Source organism: Crinia signifera, chromosome 4, assembly GCF_055691185.1.
Source record: "Crinia signifera chromosome 4, ASM5569118v1, whole genome shotgun sequence".
In the NCBI taxonomy this organism is placed as follows: Eukaryota; Metazoa; Chordata; class Amphibia; order Anura; family Myobatrachidae; genus Crinia; species Crinia signifera.
The window spans coordinates 79,651,129-79,669,621 of NC_139220.1; the positions used below are offsets into that span (position 1 = coordinate 79,651,129).

Below are 18,493 nucleotides of genomic sequence, written 5' to 3' on the forward strand. Positions count from 1 at the left end.
ATGCCTCTATTGGCCATTAAGGGCATCAAGACCTTATATACAGAAACTCAATATTTATCATCTGTATTGTAGAAATAAATGGGAAAATTCCCATGCATTTAAATAACACTTCTGTATTAAATTCTGCATCCTGTGGAATGAAGGCAAACTCTTTGCACCAGCTCATTAAAATACAGGAAGGCAAATGATGCACATAGATGCAACAGCAACTTGATATTTGTAGATTCTAGAGCAGCACTTAGCAGTTAAGTTATATTGATTATGCATTATCATACGCAATCTGTTTGGGTTAATATCTCACACTAAAATTGCCTCTTTCTTTCCTTGGAGCAATCTGCATTATGTTTCATCAGAAGCTTCTTTTGACCTCATATAATAGCTGTCATTATTCAAGTACTTTGCCTCTCTCAAGTTTGGTTCTTTTTGTGTCATTACTTTTCCTTTATTGCAAACACTGGCAATGTTTTTATTAATATCAATCCAATGCAATCAAGTAGCGCACTTACAATTTTCAAATCGGAATGCAGCACCTTTTACGATTGTTGTTTTATTATGGCTGTTGTGACTGATGACTGGTGCTAGGAAGATGATTAATGATGCATGAAACAGACTTTGTTTATGAAATACAGGACTGCAGTGCAAACTTGACAGTTATATAGTTTATCATATATTACAATTCCTCTGCTGTTTAAGTACACAAACCTTAGTACAAAAAAAATCTACACATTGCAAAGTAAACCTATAGAACAACATTAATGTGCGCTGGTTTGATTGGAATTGCATGGGATGGGAACAATTGAGTTGGAATAGAATTTAACGGCAGATGAAAACCAGTTGACCCATCTAGTCTGCCCATATACATGCACACACAGGGCTCATTTTTGTTGTGAGCCACTGAACCTATAAGTATATATTTTTGGACTGCTGAGGAAACCTAAGTAAGCAAATGGAGAATATACAAACTCCACACAGAAACATGGTGGAAATCGAACCAATTAACTCAGTGTTGTTTTATGGCTGATGGCTTTCTGTTATCGCACTATGGGTCTGAACCAGAGGTGGTAGCAGTGCTGATGTTGGTGCAGTTGAATAATTCTTATTGTGTTGCACATGCATCATAGTCACACTGAGCACAGGTGCCAACTGATTAGCAACAGTGAAGATCTATTTCCAAAGTGAATTACAGGTAGCAACCATTTGTGGAAGGTAACCAGGCGGGGCGACAAAAATGCAAGTTTGTCATAAGCATTTTCTGGGCCTGTCCTAGCAAGCAAATGAGAATTCATTCACAACTGTTACTAGCCCTGGCGTCTTAGTTGAGAAACACCATAAGGTTGTTCAGAAGTGCTGCCACAGATGAGACAATGTTCCCAATGCTGCATTCGGCAGAACTGAAAATGCTGCAGTGGTATCTCTGTGCACATGGCAGCAGCTGTGGAATTACCATATCTTTGCAGATCTGCTGTGTGCCTGATCAGTCTTTCTGGCCACCTTATATATACAGTACCTGAACAGTACAGCTTGCACATGGCACCTGGAGGCGCTGATATCAGCAACCTCCTTGTGGGACAGCGCACACTCCTTGTGCTCCAGCGGCAGTGTCCCGACAGTGCTGCGGCAAGGGTGATTGCCCGAGCCACAGATCAAGAACTAAAGAGCCGCATGCGGCTTGGGAGCCGTGGGTTGGCCACCGCTGTATTAGGCCATATATTATTTATACTACTCCTTATGTCTGTTATTCTAATATACACAGGTTTAGATTTTATTGGTTGTGGAATACATCTTATAAGTTTTCCTGTACAACGTACTGTAGCTTTGTAAATTCAAATTGTGTTTATCTCTCCCCATCCCGTCTCCAGGTGCATATGAATGCGAGTGTGTCAGATTAAACATCTGTATTGACATACTGTACTGCATATGTGCATGATATCTTAGCATTACCTGCTTTTTAAGGGGATGCAGTTGAAATCCCGGCGGTCAAAATCCCGACGCTAGAATCCCGACCGCCGAAATCCCGACCGCCGAAATTCCGGCACTTTGTCCCTCTATGGGTGTCCACAACATGGTATGCCCTTCACCGGGCGTGCTGCGTGGCGAGTGCAGTGAGCCCGCAAGGGGAGGGGGCAATCTGTGTCCCCACTTGTCGGGATTTAAGCTGTCAGGATGCCGGCGTCGGGATTTTGACCGCCGGGATTTCGTACCAATCCCTTTATAAGTTATATAAACTGCTGTATTTCTCTGAATACATGAGAACCATTATTTGCACCTTTCCATTTTTCTTTGCACATACTGTACAGAAACTGATTCTGTAGGAACTAGAGCAAGGACAACTGATTAATATTCACTTAGTGTTGTATATTGCCAGACACATTTAGTTACATAATGTACTATAAAAGTGGAATTGATATGCCCTTGACTCATGATATATAAGGATTTACCTGTATCGGCCTATAACAAATAAATAAAACACAACATCAGTAACAAAGGCCTGATACCTTTACATAAGTATTTAATGATTTGACAAGTAAAATGCTAAATGAAACAGACGAGAATGGAAAGAATTCTGTCCATTTTATTCATGTTTGTAGAGTCTTCTCTAATCTGTCTTATCTAAATGGTTGAGACGTGCAATACTGCAAAGAGGTGACAGCACCTTGCTGTGGGTGATTGATGTCATTATATAAATTATAGCAGTATTATAATCATGAATCACATTATATATTAAAGGGAAAAAATGATGGGCAAGTTAGAAAATAATAACATATAATTCATTAGAAGAGTATAAATCTATTACATTTTAGAAGGCAGCATTGACCTTCAGTGTTTACAGTAAGTTCCCCTCTTGGAAGGTCTTGACAATCCCTGCCTGAACACAGGTGTTGATGGGAAACGTAACTTTATGTGAGCTACGAATCAAACGTATAACCTGATGTGCCAGTTCTGAGAAATGGCAACACCAGCATTATGGAAATACGTAGCTCAACATAATAGACATGCATATCAAAATGTTATTTTTGCTGCGCAGTTGACCTTTAAGCTATTTACTACGCAATTAGAAGAATTGGCCATTGTTTCATTGAAAAAAGTTGTTAATACATAAATTACAGTTTTCATGGGATTTTTCGTATTATAAAACACAAAGAGGGAAATTGACTAAGATAGAATGGGCACGAATGCACACATTCATACCAATTCTATGTTAAAAAAATATGGTCCTTTCAATGTGTACGGCTGATATACTATCATCTGAATTTGGCTGAAATTACGTTTTTACGAGTGGCCACTTCAGACGAATTCAGGTGTACCAATGAGTACAACATTGATAGAACTTGGACGTGAGTATTATGGTGGTCTGTTCATTTAATAATGTTTGTACTACTTAATTCGGTTAGGAATTCAGCAGAAAAAACTAATGGAAAATACTCCTCATTTTCCAATTGTATTTAGCTGAAGTCTGCATGGATTAGTGAGATTATCTGTGTAAAAAAATAGCAAAATGAATTATTTAAAAAAACTAAAACAAGTATAACTAGCCCTAGGCTCTTTGAGTTGGTCCTGGTTTCTCGAATGTGCTGATATATGCCCCCCTATTACTTGGTAAAAGAGATATCAAAGATTTAAACCATATTGTGGAGGAACGCCACCTCTCTAAAGGTAGCCAACTGTGGGAGAAGCAAACCCTTTAGCTTCAGACATTCCAGCGATTGGAGGTACGCTACCCCTGTATAAATTGGAGGAAACAATAAGGAGGGTAATTCCACGTGAACCTAAAAAGATCAGCACTTTTGGGCCCAAAAGTAAGGGACAACACAAGAACTGAGGTGACATTAACATCTTAACCATCACAGTTATTCTTCAGGTGCAGCCTGTCCTTTTTCAAAAATCAAGTTCCCATTTGCTTTGGAACTCCCCACCCCCATTTTTTAATGGTACCAATTTTGTTTATGTATGAAATGTTTTATTATATGTATTAATAAATGCACACCTTTTAATTTTATTCTTCTATAAATTTATCATTTAATTATTAGCGCAATCATGGGAGTGCTGCTGACTGCTGGGTCCTGCAGTGGCGAAAGTCACGGAAGGGACCTGGCATTCAGGGGAAGAAAGCCCATATGGGCTTCCTTCAGTTCGTATGTTTGTTTGTTGTTTTTTACCCCATGGATGCCTACTTGGACAGAAGAGAGCCAATCACCACTTGGGTTTTGATCAGGGAGCACTAGCTAAAAGGAAAATACTTATACTGCTCTACAAATTCTAATTGATCCATTATCACATTCTTCAAATGTATACTTTTTACGAGTGTATTGATATGCATGACCAGTTTTGTTATGGGCCATTTCTAAGACTGAAGGTTGGCAACACCACATTATCTTTATTATTTAAGTGCTTCGGCCAAATTAGAACTACCCCGTCTTTTTGCCAAAACATGTTGGGTTATGATGGGTTCTATCACATCATAAATGAACCAAAGAAATACATTTGGATATACCTGCTGTCTATCTCCCAGTGATTTTCCTGCTATTCACGTTCAAAATGGCTGCCAACGATTTGTGCGGCATTGCTGCTGCTGGCACAGGATGCAGAGTGCTCAGCATTGGAAAAATGGATGGATGGTGTGCCGTGTGGTGTATTATAATTAGCAAGAAAAAGATTTTTCCATTCTAGCTTGAAAATACACAAGCCATTGAGGGTAGTATTTATTTAGAATTTGTTCCGGACAAAATTGTTTGGTATGTTCAGTTATTTTCTGGCAGAAGTTTGCAGCAAATGGCAGCTGTGTGTACCTAACGTCTGGAGGGTTTAAGAGCAAACAGTGATGCTGAGAGCTGGCTTTTTCTCACAACAGTAGCTTGGTGGGTGCTTGATTCCGTATGATTTTGCCTCTTTCATTCCCTATTGAGTTTGATACAATTTTCCCTCATAACAAAATCTAACATGATGGGAAGTAGAAAAATATAGACTGTTAATTGGTAAACAAGCAGAGGTTTTGCAAAGAAAGCAGACTTATTTTTCAGCAGAAAATAGCAAAACTGAAAGCACTGAAAATGAAATGAGCAATGCAGGGACCCACTTTATAAGAAAATGGACATCATTCCACTGATTCTTGCAACATACATTGTCAGAATTCACAGGACACAATCCTACTGAATTGTCCTTTTATTACATTCACTTCATTTGTACAGCTTATGGCACAATGCTGCTGGGCCGGCTCTGCTTCAGTTAATAATACATTTGGGGAGCGCAAAACAAATACAAACAAAAACAATTTTGACATTTCTAAATTATATTGTAATCATTATATATTTAAATATGTTGTATGTATATATGTGTGTGTTGTATGTATTTAATTTTGGCTTTTACTTTTATAGCACCAATCATATTATGCCTACTTTTAATTGTGTTCAAAGATTGTAAAATTGTGATGACATCAGAGGTGTAACTGGGAGGCAATGGAGTCATCTGCAGCCGGGCTCCAGCTCCCAAGGGGGTAACTCTCCTCCCCTCCCCAACATGACTCCATGGACCCAGTCTGTTCTGGGTTAATGGTTCATTGAATGGTTCATAGGTGGTAGAAGTGTATTGGTGTGATAAATTGTTTCTTGCCACACATAGTAGCCCGTTCATTATTAAGTTATTGACATGATAATTATACTTTATTTCTGCTATTTGTAGGAATAAGAAATTAATTACATCCTGTATACAGTATATCATTGAGGTATGAGTTCCAGTAGCAGCCTGCCTCTGCAATGTGTAAAGGGTTAGTGATCGCAACCTGTTTTGCATTTTAAATTATTGCCCCTTTTTTAAACTTCGGGCAGACTTGCCAGGAACTTACCATTGCCTTTGTGTCTCAAGCACTTATTTTTACCCCAGAATCTCAATCTGGTCTCACACAAACAAGAGTGTTTTAGAAGTCTCCATAATAGCCAGATCTCAAACCAAACCACCTTTGGACATGGCGGAACAAGAGGTTTGCATTAATGTTTGTGTATGGGCCTATGTGAGAATAAATATCGATGTATTTATGATAAAAAAATCATACAATAAATATAGCCAAGAATAATTTTATAGAAGTTTATCTTTAAAGACCGACATATTCACTGAAGCAAAATGATTATACAGTATGGACAGTTTCTAATGACAGAAAGGGTAATGTCAGTTATAAATATACACTCTGTTACACTTATACCCCTTTCACACTGCAGCTCTTAAAAGGTAAATTGACGTTTTTTTTGCCTTTTAAAATTGGTAGAGCTTTAGTGGGAAAGCTCCAGGGTGCTTTAATCGTTTAACAAATACTGGTATTTGTTAAACAGTTAAAAAGCAGTGTCCTAGTGAGCCGTTTTTTTTGGCAGTGAGAAAGGGTCTATTTCTATGGCTTTAAACGTGTTCCTTGGGGGTTGAATGTGTGAATGGTATTACATTCTATTTAAAACGGTGTTCACCTGCAATGTGAAAGGGGTTTAGTGGCTCAGACCCGTTTAAAATACCGTTTTGAAATACCGGGTTTTAAACATTTAGGCAATGTGAAAGCAGCATATGTAAGCCAGTCATGTTCTTCGGAACTACATAAAATACATAGATCAGTGGTTCCAGAACTTTTTGAAATCACAGGAACCCTAGAGTATCAGAATGTTTTCCATGGTACCCGTAGGCCAAATACTGTACTTATTGAGAAACTCAGGAAAATACTATTATATAAACTGTTCTTATATGTCATCCCTATGTTCAGTTATGTGGAGAAGGACAGTATTTTCTCTAGCTTGTTCCATATACTGTATGATTGAAAGCCACTAACACTAGTTTTTGCCTTTTACATTGACCAAAGATCATTTTAATTGGTCCTGGATTACCAACCCAGAGTGCCCCTGCAAGTGCCCCGAGGCAGACCAGGGTACCACAGCACATAGTTTGTCAACCACTGACTTAGGTGATTTACATAACATAATGATATTCCTAATTCTCAGGCCGTTGGTTAGAAACCGGTCACAAGGCATGTCTTTGATAAAGGCAGCCAAGATTAAGAAGAAAGCACTGTCTATGCCAAAACTTTCAAATTTATTTTTATGAATTCTTTATAATATTTACATACTCGTTAATTCTTAATTACATTTAAAAATCCATTTTGGTATTTGTCAAAGAGCTTATATACTTATCTTCATTAAAAAAAAAAACTTTTATAACTCTCAAAACAGAGGCATTCTCTCACTACAGGTATTTTAAATTAATTGAATTAATCATAGGCTTAAAAGTCTCAAGCGATCTTGTTTAACTTCCTTGGGTTTAATTAAAACATCTGTGCACTTTTAATTTATCGATTTCTTCAACTCATATGTCATGTTTTTAACACACCTCAGCATGCACTGCATCATTTTTAACCCGATTTCCACTTAACTGAAGCAATTAAATTCACCCCGGATTAATTAAAGCATCCATACTTTAGTGCTTAAGTCAGCATGTGAGGCTTTCCCCTCATGGTTTCTGAATGTCAGAGATTTGACACACCTGATGAGTTTTCTGTCCTCTGAAATTCTTGGATGAATCTCTTACTTGCATCAGAATAGGCTGATAGGGAGCACTGGAAATTGGGAAATTGTGCTTTTGTAAATTTGTTTAGAGATTATGGGATTTAATGTTTTAGAATAGGAAAAAAGTATAGAAGGTACTGCTTCATTCTAAATCCTTTCCTGTTGTGTTTCATTTACTTAGAAAATCAGAATGATCCTTCTTAGGTACTCAGTTATGCAAAGAAGACTATTCCTCTTCTTTGTACAACCTATCCTTTCTCCATCATCTTCTCTGTGAATGATCTGCCTATTCTCCACCATCTCTTCTGTGCATGAACTGCCTATTCTCTGCCATCTTCTATGTGCATGACCTGCCCTCTCTCCACTATCTTCTCTGTGCATGACCTGCCCTTTCTCCACCATCTTCTCTGTGCATGGCCTGCCTATTCTCTGCCATCTTCTATGTTCATGACATGCCCATTCTCTACCATCTTCTCTGTGCATGACCTGCCCTTTTTCTACCATCTTTTCTGTGCATGACCTGCCCTTTCTCTACCATCTTCTCTGTACATGACCTGCCCTTTCTCCACCATCTTTTCTGCACATGATCTGCCTATTCTCCACCATCTTTTCTGCACATGACCTGCCTATTCTCTGCCATCTTCTCTGTGCATGACCTGCTCTTTCTCCACCATCTTTTCTGTGCATGACCTGCCCTTTCTCCACCATCTTCTCTGTGCATGGCATGCCTATTCTCCACTATCTTCTCTTTGACCTACTCTTGCTCCACTGTCTTCTCTGTACATGACCTGCCTTTCTCCACCATGTTCTCTGTGCATGAAATGCCCTTTCTCCACCATCTTCTCTGTGCATGGCCTGCCTATTCTCTGCCATCTTCTATGTTCATGACATGCCCTTTCTCTACCATCTTCTCTCTGCATGACCTGCCCTTTCTCTACCATCTTCTCTGTGCATGACCTGCCCTTTCTCTACCATCTTCTCTGTGCATAACTTGCCCTTTCTCTACCATCTTCTCTGTGCATGACCTGCCCTTTCTCCACCATCTTTTCTGCACTTGATCTGCCTATTCTCCACCATCTTTTCTGCACATGATCTGCCTATTCTCCGCCATCTTTTCTGCACATGACCTGCCTATTCTCTGCCATCTTCTCTGTGCATGACCTGCTCTTTCTCTACCATCTTTTCTGTGCATGACCTGCCCTTTCTCCACCATCTTCTCTGTGCATGTTATGCCTATTCTCCACTATCTTCTCTTTGACCTACTCTTTCTCCACTGTCTTCTCAGTGCATGAAATGCCCTTTCTCCACCATCTTCTCTGTGCATGACCTGACATTTCTCCACCATCTTCTCTGTGCATGACCTGTCCTTTCTCAATCATCATCTTTGTGCATGACTTGCCCTTTGTCCAACAGCTTTGTACATAACTTACCCTTTTCTCAATCTTCATCTATCTGCTTGACCTACCTGCTGTCAAACTTCTGTGTATGCAACTTAACCTTTTTTGATATTGTTATCTGTGCATGGCCTGCTCTTTCTCTTTCTTCTTCTACGTTCATAAACTACCCTTTTTACATTTTCTCTATGCATAATCTACTCATTTTCCATATTCTTTGTACATGACCTAGACTTTCTTCACCTGCTCTGTGTGGGACCTACCCTTTCTCAGTTTTTATCTCTCTGCTTTATCTTTCTGCTTATCAGCAACTGGTGTGGGCATTACATATAGGCATCACTACTTTTGTCTGCAACTGGTGTTGGCATATGTATAGGCAACGCTACTACTGCCGGCAACTGGTGTGAGCGTTTTATATAGGCAGCTCTACTACTCTCAGCAACTGGTGTGGGCGTTATGTATAGGCATCATTTTGTATAGGCAACACTACTACTATCAGCAACTGGTGTGGACATATGTATAGGCAGCACTACTTTCATTGACTGGTGTGAGTGTTACGTATAGGCAGCACTACTACTGTCGGCAACTGGTGTTGGCGTTATTTATAGGCAGCACTACTACTGTCGGCAACTGGTGTGAGCATTATGTATAGTCAGTGCTACTATGGTTGGCAACTGGTGTAGGCGTTATGAATAGGCAGCACTACTAATGTTGGCAACTGGTGTGGGCATTATGTATAGGCAGCACTACTACTGTGGGCTACTGGTGTGGCGTTATGTATAGGAAGCAGTAATACTGTGGGTAACAGTGGGCATTATGTATAAGCAGCACTACTGAGTATATGCAGGAGTACGCTGGGCATTGCGTGTAGCATAATGTGGATATGTCCTTGAGAACAAGGCCCAGGGCCCATGCTCCTGGAGACCTGTGCATGCTCCGTAGACTTTGGCATAATGCCAGAGTTTACTCTCAGTCAAAAAGGGCAGCAGAGGCTGTACATGTGCCCTCTCCTCTTAAAATGCCCCTGACCCATACAATAATAAAAAAGTAAAATTAGTGCAAGCCTCAGGTCAGGGGTAGATCCAGGGATGTTGGCGAACAGTGTAAAGCTCCCCACCGCACATAATGCAGGCTGTACGTGTAGCATAATGTGTGTCATAATGTCATATGGGCATTACTATGTGTGGCATAATGTGTAACGGGCATTACAGTGTGCTGCATATTGTGTAAGGGGCATCATGATGTATAGCATAATGAGCATTACGGTGTTATTGGTACTTTTATATGGCCATGCCCCTTCCCAATGAAGCCACCTCCTTCATTTTTGTAAGCCGGGGCCATTTCAGAGTGATTTGCGCATAGGCACTGGATATGTCCTTGGGAGTCTACTCTCTGTCAAAAAGGAGGGGGCCAGCAGTGGAGGCTGCTCGTGGGCCCTCTCTTCTCTTAAAATGCCCCTGACCCATTCAATAATAAAAATAGGAAAAATCAGTGCACCCTTCAGGTCGGCGGTAGATCCAGGGAGGTTGGCAAATTTAGCAATGCTCCCCACCACACATCATGCAGGCTGAGAAGATTACTGCTGCTCAGCATAGAAGCCTCCCCAGACCAACAGCAGCCCATCTTATGTAATGGTAAAATAGAGGGTCACAAATTTGCATTGGGCTGCAAAATATTTAATTATGTCAGCAATTATATTATTTTAATCATTATCAGATTTGATGCAGTGAAATTTTTTACATATTTCAGTAACATACTGTATATACAAAGAGAGGCAGTAACATCCCTGTTAGAATTCACTTGGCCTATACTCTGAAGCAAGGGTAGATGATTAATGCAGAACTGCAATTCTAGTGTTACATGGAAATCGGAAGTTCCTTAAGGTCCCGTGTGGATTGCTGAGAAGGTCAGTGCAGTGCCCTACTTTTCCTCTCTTACATAAAATGACAAACATTAATGATTTCATGTGTTTTGTTCCAGCAATGTTTTCCCATGTTCCATTGCTGTCTCCTATGCACAATGTAGTATTTCTACGTAATATTGTGGTACTAAAAACATATCCAAATATGAAATAATAACCACATTCTTCATCCAGGCACTGCGCATTGTAAAGTACAACAAACAACTCTTCAAAAATAAAATGATTCCTTGTGCAGCTTGCTAAATTGCCCTTGAAACATTTGCTGTGTTAAACAAATATAAACCAATGGTAAAGGTTCGTAGCTGTAGTATTTCATCAAATAAAGAAATGGCAGCAAATTGAGTCTCTGTAAAAAACAAAATATATATTTGTCCAATTGAGAGCTAAAACCAACAATCATGAGCTGAACAGAAAATGTTTTATACAAGTTACTTTATCAAATTGTGACAGAAATATTTTCTAGAATCGTACACTCCTTTAAGCTGTGTGAAATACAGATGTCAAATCCATTCTCCTCTTTATGTGAATACAGATGGAACCTCTATCACTGTTGCAAGGGCTGGCCCTCGCCACCAGGCCCCACCATCCGTCAGAAAGGGGACACGCACGCACGTGCGTTCTGTTCCAACGGAGCTCCCCACTGCCGCCCGCCACCTCCCGATCACTATTCGCTGGTCCCCATCACCTCCACCCCCACCCCATAACCCTACCTGTCTCCCTGAAGCAGAGATGGGCATGCTTCGCATCCCCAGCCGCATGAAAACTGGGACGCGTGTGAGATGCTCGCGCATCCCAGTGAGATGGAGTGCCTCTTCGCCGGCGATCGCCAATGGGGACATTTTGGCGATCCCCGGCGCTGGCTGAGAGGCGCTCCATCTGTAAATATAAACTCAGATTTTGTGTCTTCAGTGAATCCTGTTTTCACTGAATAAGATCCATGTGGGAGAGGCAAGAGGTCGCTATGGCAGTGACATGGTCTACAGCAATGACGCTAATGTGATCTCATACAATGTATCACTTACAGTACGATGCTCTTCTTCTGCAATACATGGCTCTAACCATTTGTTATGTGCAACATGTAGAGAACACATTGGTAAATATTTCTGCAGACACTTTATTAAGGCCTATTCAGGCTTATTCCGAGGTGCGCACAGGTACATGCGCAGCTGCTATTTTGTCCTCAGTGTACTTGAGAAAATATGCTAATGCTTCAGCCGCTGCCTTGTGATTAGTGACACCCACTGCAGGTGTCTCACATCCACCACTAATGTATGTAAACAGGAACATCAGGCAAACATCGGTTGGACCATCAGACCGCTGAGCAACCCTGTGCTGTACACTGGGACCCAATTGCCCTTGAGCTCCCCCGGCAGCCCCCCAGGAGAGCTTACTTACGATTTGGCACTTGATGTTCCATTTTACATGCAATTAGTGGTATGCGATTTATCACTGTAATTCTATTCCTGGGGAGCCGCAGGTAAATTTAAAAAAACATATCAAATGAATGGGCAGCTGCTGTTGGCTGAGAGAGCTTTTTCAGCCAATTACCGGCCTCCCATTCTTTTATGTGGCACCACTGACACATCCCTACATGGGTTGTATCGGATGCGATACATTGCGGGTGCTAAAAACCACTCACTATGTGCAGCTGTTGGCTGCATATGACTTATCTTATGTGCAGCACGTCCGATCTCCTACAGGACCCACATTGGATGGGATGTCATGCACATGCAATTTAGGCCATATTTTAATTGTTTTTTTCAGCTCATTCCGCTGGAATCAATTGCATTTGTGCCCAAATCGCATAGTGTATGGGGGCCTTTAGATTTCAAGGCCTTTCCAACTCGATACAAAGTCGCAATGGCTGGCTAGGCAGGCAATGCCCAAATATCAGTCCTGACACGCATTGCATTTTTCTTGCTGACCCTTCTTTACTTCCCTCAAATGTTTACTACTTGTCACTCACTTTACTACTGCCCATTATTGCCATCATACATGTCACTGGCGCAATTCACCATTGCTCTGGTGCCGAGACAGCTGCTCTGAATAACAGCTATCCCTTTGATCAATAAAAGTGCAGAGGTTACAGTGATTCTTACCATCCCCCAGTTTCTTCGCATGTGTGACCTGAGGAGGGGACATCTCTGGACCTAGCTGAGGGGTAATTAATGTTAGATAACAATGGCATAGTCAAAAATGCCACTTTAATACTAAACAAAATATGCCACTGGTAATTAGTATTGTTGATAAATTTGGCCCATAATTTGTCATAAATTTACTATAGGAGAACTTTATCAATATTTGCTTAATTATTTTGTGCTATCAGAGGTCAATACAGTAATTTTCCAAACATAAAATATTCGGTACATGTTTCCTAGCACGGCGCCCCTGATTTTAATCGAAGTGCATCTTATGCAATCGCATCTCATCGCATGCAATATAGCGGCATGGGATGCGATTTTTTAATTGTACAAGCACCATTGTCAACGCCACCCCCACTATCAACGGCAACCCGAAGCGTGGCGAGCGCAGCGGTACGCGTCGTCCGACCTTTTCATACCCCCACTATCCACGGCGTTGATTTTAGATTGGCGAGTGGACACAGATTCCTTTACATGTATTCCGCATCCCCTCGCAGGGCTCGCTGCGCTCCCCCCGCTTCAGGCTCGGTGGCTCGCTGCACTTGCCACACTATCTAAAATCAACTCCACGCCGACGTTAATAGGGTATGAAAAGGTCGGAGGACGCGTACCGCCACCCCTCGCGGGCTCGCTTCGCTCGCCACGCTTTGCTCGCCACGCTTCGAATTGGCGTTGATAGTGGGGGTGGTGTTGACAATGGGGGTGCATGTAACATTGTAAGCACCCATCAGGCTGCTTCTACAATTAAAAATCACATGCCATTTGCTGGCATGCGATGCTATGCAATATTTCATTGTACAAGCACTCCTGTTAATTTAACGGGAAAATTGCACACACATCGCACACCACTAAATATGGTATGCGATGGGCGCCGTGCTAGGAAACAAGTACCAAATATTCTTTAAGGAGCAATATAGATGTGGGATGCTCACATGAGGATCCCACTTTAAGGACCAAATCAAGCCTGTGCTATGCTCATTAAAGTTAATTGCTGTTTAATTTGATGTATTAAAGATCAATTATATAAGTAGTTCCCAAACTTGGTCCTCAAGGACCCCCAACAGTGCATGTTTCACAGGTCTTCTCATAGAATTCCAAGTGAAAAAATTAGCTCCACCTCTAGATCTTTTAATATGTGTCCGTGAGTAATGAGTACACCTCTGCACCCAGCGTGTGACCTGAAAAACATAAACTGTTGGGGGTTTGGGAACCACTGAATTAGATGATGTTTAAGCTGCTGTCTCAACATTGTCTCATTTTTTCCTGTTTTTGTTTTTTTCTTTTAAAGATTATGTAAAAAAAAAAACTATTTTCTTTTTTATATTGTTTTGTTTATGTTTTTATATCCATTACAGTTTCTTTCAAACCAGCAAAATCTATGTAAATGGTTTAGCAATGTAGATTAGCTCTGTTAAATCTAAACTGTAACATTATCTGAAGTTACTCTCCTGTCGATACAAATAAAAGTTATATCCTAAGGCAAATCTTATCTCAAAAAGACAAGGCAGAAGGACCAAAGTTATTTGTAGCAAATAAGAAGTAAAGACGTGAGGAGAGGAGGACAGTGCAGTCTGTGATTGATGCAGCTACTACCAAAGCTCCCATATTCGCAACACAAACTTGTTCATACATCATGTACAGTATCAAGTAAAATGTAGCCTGAATATATAATACAACGGGAGTTACATTTTGGAGATGCAGTATATTTCTTTTTTTTTTTTATCCTAGGTAATATATTAGGTATTATTGTATTATATTGAAACATAGGTATTTAACAGGTTATATTGGCTTAATCATAAACAAAAATTTACATATTGTATATTATGTGTTAATGTTGTGCCCTGTGTGCTGTGTACTGTCAGTTTCCATGAGTGCTGGTAGTAATTGCACAGGCTGTGTACTGTCAGTTGCCAGGAGTGCTGGTAGTAATTGCACAGGCTGTGTACTGTCAGTTTCCAGGACTGCTGGTAGTAATTGCACAGGCTGTGTACTGTCAGTTGCCAGGAGTGCTGGTAGTAATTACACAGGCTGTGTACTGTCAGTTGCCAGGAGTGCTGGTAGTAATTGCACAGGCTGTGTACTGTCAGTTTCCAGGACTGCTGGTAGTAATTGCACAGGCTGTGTACTGTCAGTTTCCAGGAGTGCTGGTAGTAATTACACAGGCTGTGTACTGTCAGTTGCCAGGAGTGCTGGTAGTAATTGCACAAGTTGTGTACTGTCAGTTTTTAGGAGTGCTGGTAGTAATTGCACAGGCTGTGTACTGTCAGTTTTCAAGTGGTACTGGTAGTAATTCCACAGGCCCAGGTCAGCTGCTAAGGTGACATTTCTCCCTTTTACAGTGTTGTTGAGGACAAATTTGCCTCTATGCAACTGCTACCACTGGCTATTAATCCATTTTTGGGGAGTTGTGTGGCCACCCTCCTTAGATTTAGCCAAGTTTGTTCAGTACTTGTCCCTTGGTCATTCTTGGTGGCCCTAGGTACGGTCAACTAATTTATAGCATGGGGTATGGGAGTTCTGTTGAAGATGGGATTTTGCCCATAGCAACCAATCGAATGCTACTTCTTATTTATTTAGCATCTTCTAGAATATAATAGATAAAATCTGAGATGTTGCTAAGGGCAACATCCCATCTTCAGTAGAACTCCCATTCTATTAAATATATAAAATTTTGGTCTGCGCCAACGTGGTTTTGTTAAGCTGCTCTGTATAGTTGGTTTATATGATTATACTGAAGACAGGGCTTTAATGTAAATTGGGGAAGATGGTTTTAAGGTTGGACAAGATAAGAATGAAAAGAAAAAGAAAAAAAAGAAGAAAATATAATAAAAATAAATAAAAAATAGTTAAAAAATAAATAAAATGAAAAATAAACAAAAATAAAAATAATAATCAGCATAAAGTAAATAATAATAAATAAAATAAATAAGGGTAAATAAATAAATACATTAATTAATGGCAATAATGTTTACAGCTCTTAATAGAGCTTTGTTTGGAGATGGAAGGTGCCATGTTTGTGTAGATATCTGTGTAGTATATCTTTCTCCACGGGTCGGGTCGCCGCAGTGTTAGATTCGGCGGCTCCGTGTGTTGTTCAGCATCTGTGTGTACTTCCGGGCAGAGGCTTCCGAACTTCCGGTCTCCGTATCGTCTCCTACGCGTTTCGTACCTTGGGGGCACTTAATCATGGAAACATTATTGGCATTAATTCATTTATTTATTTATCCTTATATATTTTATTTATTTGTATTTACTTTATGTTTATTATTATTTTTATTTTTGTTTTTATTTTATTTAATATTTTTTATTTTAAAAAATTAAACCCATCTTGCCCAATTTACATTAAAGCACTCTGTCCTCAGCATAATTAGAACTCTCATCTTAGTAAATTTACTCCTACATATGAGAGTCTTCTAAGTTGTATGTCTATAAACACAAGGAAAATGTCCTTATTTGTAAGACATCTCATGTTTCCCCATTTGGCCACTTGTAATATCAGGAGGTATAGAGGAAAAATCTATTGCCAGCAACTTGTTCACCTGGGAAAATCTGTGTGACACGGAATGGCAACACACTATTCACCAACAATTTAATTCCTCCCGTAGTGCTTTGTATGTAAAGTTTACTCTTTATTGTATTGCTTTAGATGAATCTTTTATCATACCCATGTAGTATTCATTCTCATAGTGGGTGATTTATTTACCTTAATAGAATTACTTTATGTACTATAACCACTACCCATTTCTGTAATCAGGACCTACAATGTGGACAAACCCTTTGGGCCCTATTAAGCTACAGGTCTGTTCCATCTATGCAGATCAAAAGAACTTTGGGTGGTATTTAATCCCACATTCTGTTCCCGGGTGTCGAGTGTCGAAAAGTTTGCGTGTTGGCGAAGATGGATGCTTATTGTCGAAAAATGGCTGTGAATTCAACAATCTGCGACCGTTTCTGTCTAAACAGATCCGACTTCTTTTAAAGTCGAATCTGTTTTGTCAGAATCCACCTTTAATGCTGTCGGAAACAGCAGCATTGAAAAGGAGGTGGCTGCTTTTTCCCATGGCATAAAGAGCGGCCAAGATTGATTTCCCCCCTTTGGCTGGGCAAGATACCGTGATAAGTAAAAAATGCATGTAATAATGAAATATTAATAAAATGAAACCATTTTTTAAATGAATCTAATTAAAATTGTAATATGTCATAGCAGTATATTATAAGGCAAGTATCTTAAAATGGTTTGTAATGTAGTGTGGTATGGGCAGCCTCTCTGTGCAAAAATATTGAGTGCTTATATCATTCATATTTTCAAGAGTACTTTATTAGTAAGGGAACCACAAAGAAAAACTGTGGCAGGGCAGCAAAGAGATGTTTCCTTATATCATATCAGCAGTAGTGAGGATGTATATTTTCAGGATGGTTTCCACAGTGCTGTAGCTATACATTTTTGTGCCCTTGTATAACCTGTGACAGAGGAAGAGGAGTGGTTGGCCACAGAATTCACAATAGTACCAATTCACATTACAGTGTTCTCTGTAGTGTCCATTATTCATATTACAACACACAGTATAATGTAGCCCCTTATACACAATACACTTGACCACAAAGTAGTGTCTGTTCTTTACATTACTCCACACAACAGGCAACAGAGTCCCTTCTACACATTGCGCAACAGTATATAGCCCCTAGTTAAACATTATGCCACAGTAAACCCCTCCTCCTCATATCTCATCATCATCAGCATTCCTCCTCATCATCACTCCTCCTCCTCCTCCACATTCCTCCTCATTCATCATGACTCCTTCTCATCATCGTTCCTCATCCTCCTCCTCATTTTTCACCCAATCCCATGCAAAACTCCAATTTGAAAACTTTGAAGAGAATAGATATCGACTAGATATGCATATACAGTACTGCTATCTAGATTGCAGAGAGATACTAATATCCATTATGGGACAATCCCCATCTGTCAGTGTGGCTTGTTTGACAGGAATAAACATGTTGGCATGCTAGCGTCCAACAAATACCCCATGAGACAGGGTACTCAGTTTGGCCAGCCCAGCCTTGCACACAGAGGAGATGGCTTGATAGGTGCAAAAATGTACTAGAAAAGATGTTTGCATCTTCCAGTCCCAAGTGACACTGCATGGGACATGGGAGAAGGGGGTAGGACATATGCAGGTAGCTGCCGTGCTGCCCACTGTGATGTGTAATGGTAGCAGTGTGCCTGCCAGGCACACCACTACTATAGCAGGGACTCCCAGCAGCTGGCCGCAGTGGTGGACACAAAGGACGATCACAGAGCGGATAAGATGCATTGTGTGCCAAGCACTGTACGCACCATCCTAATTACAGCCCTGGGTTTCCAAAACTCTACATAATCTATTTTGGCTGAGACTCCTAAAAATGAGGGCATGGTGGAACAGATGTGGGCATGGTGTGGGTGGATGAATCATGAGGGGCTTAGATTTTCCTAATTTTCTTTGTGAAATGTTGGAAGTTATGCTC

General features: G+C 40.4%; 1 protein-coding gene across 13 annotated transcripts in view; it reads left to right on the forward strand.

Annotated features, from left to right (window-relative positions):
• TENM2 (teneurin transmembrane protein 2) overlaps positions 1-18,493 on the forward strand; it is a 2,252,147-nt gene that overhangs the window by 2,049,890 nt on the left and 183,764 nt on the right. The gene's annotated exons all lie outside the window — the stretch shown is intronic.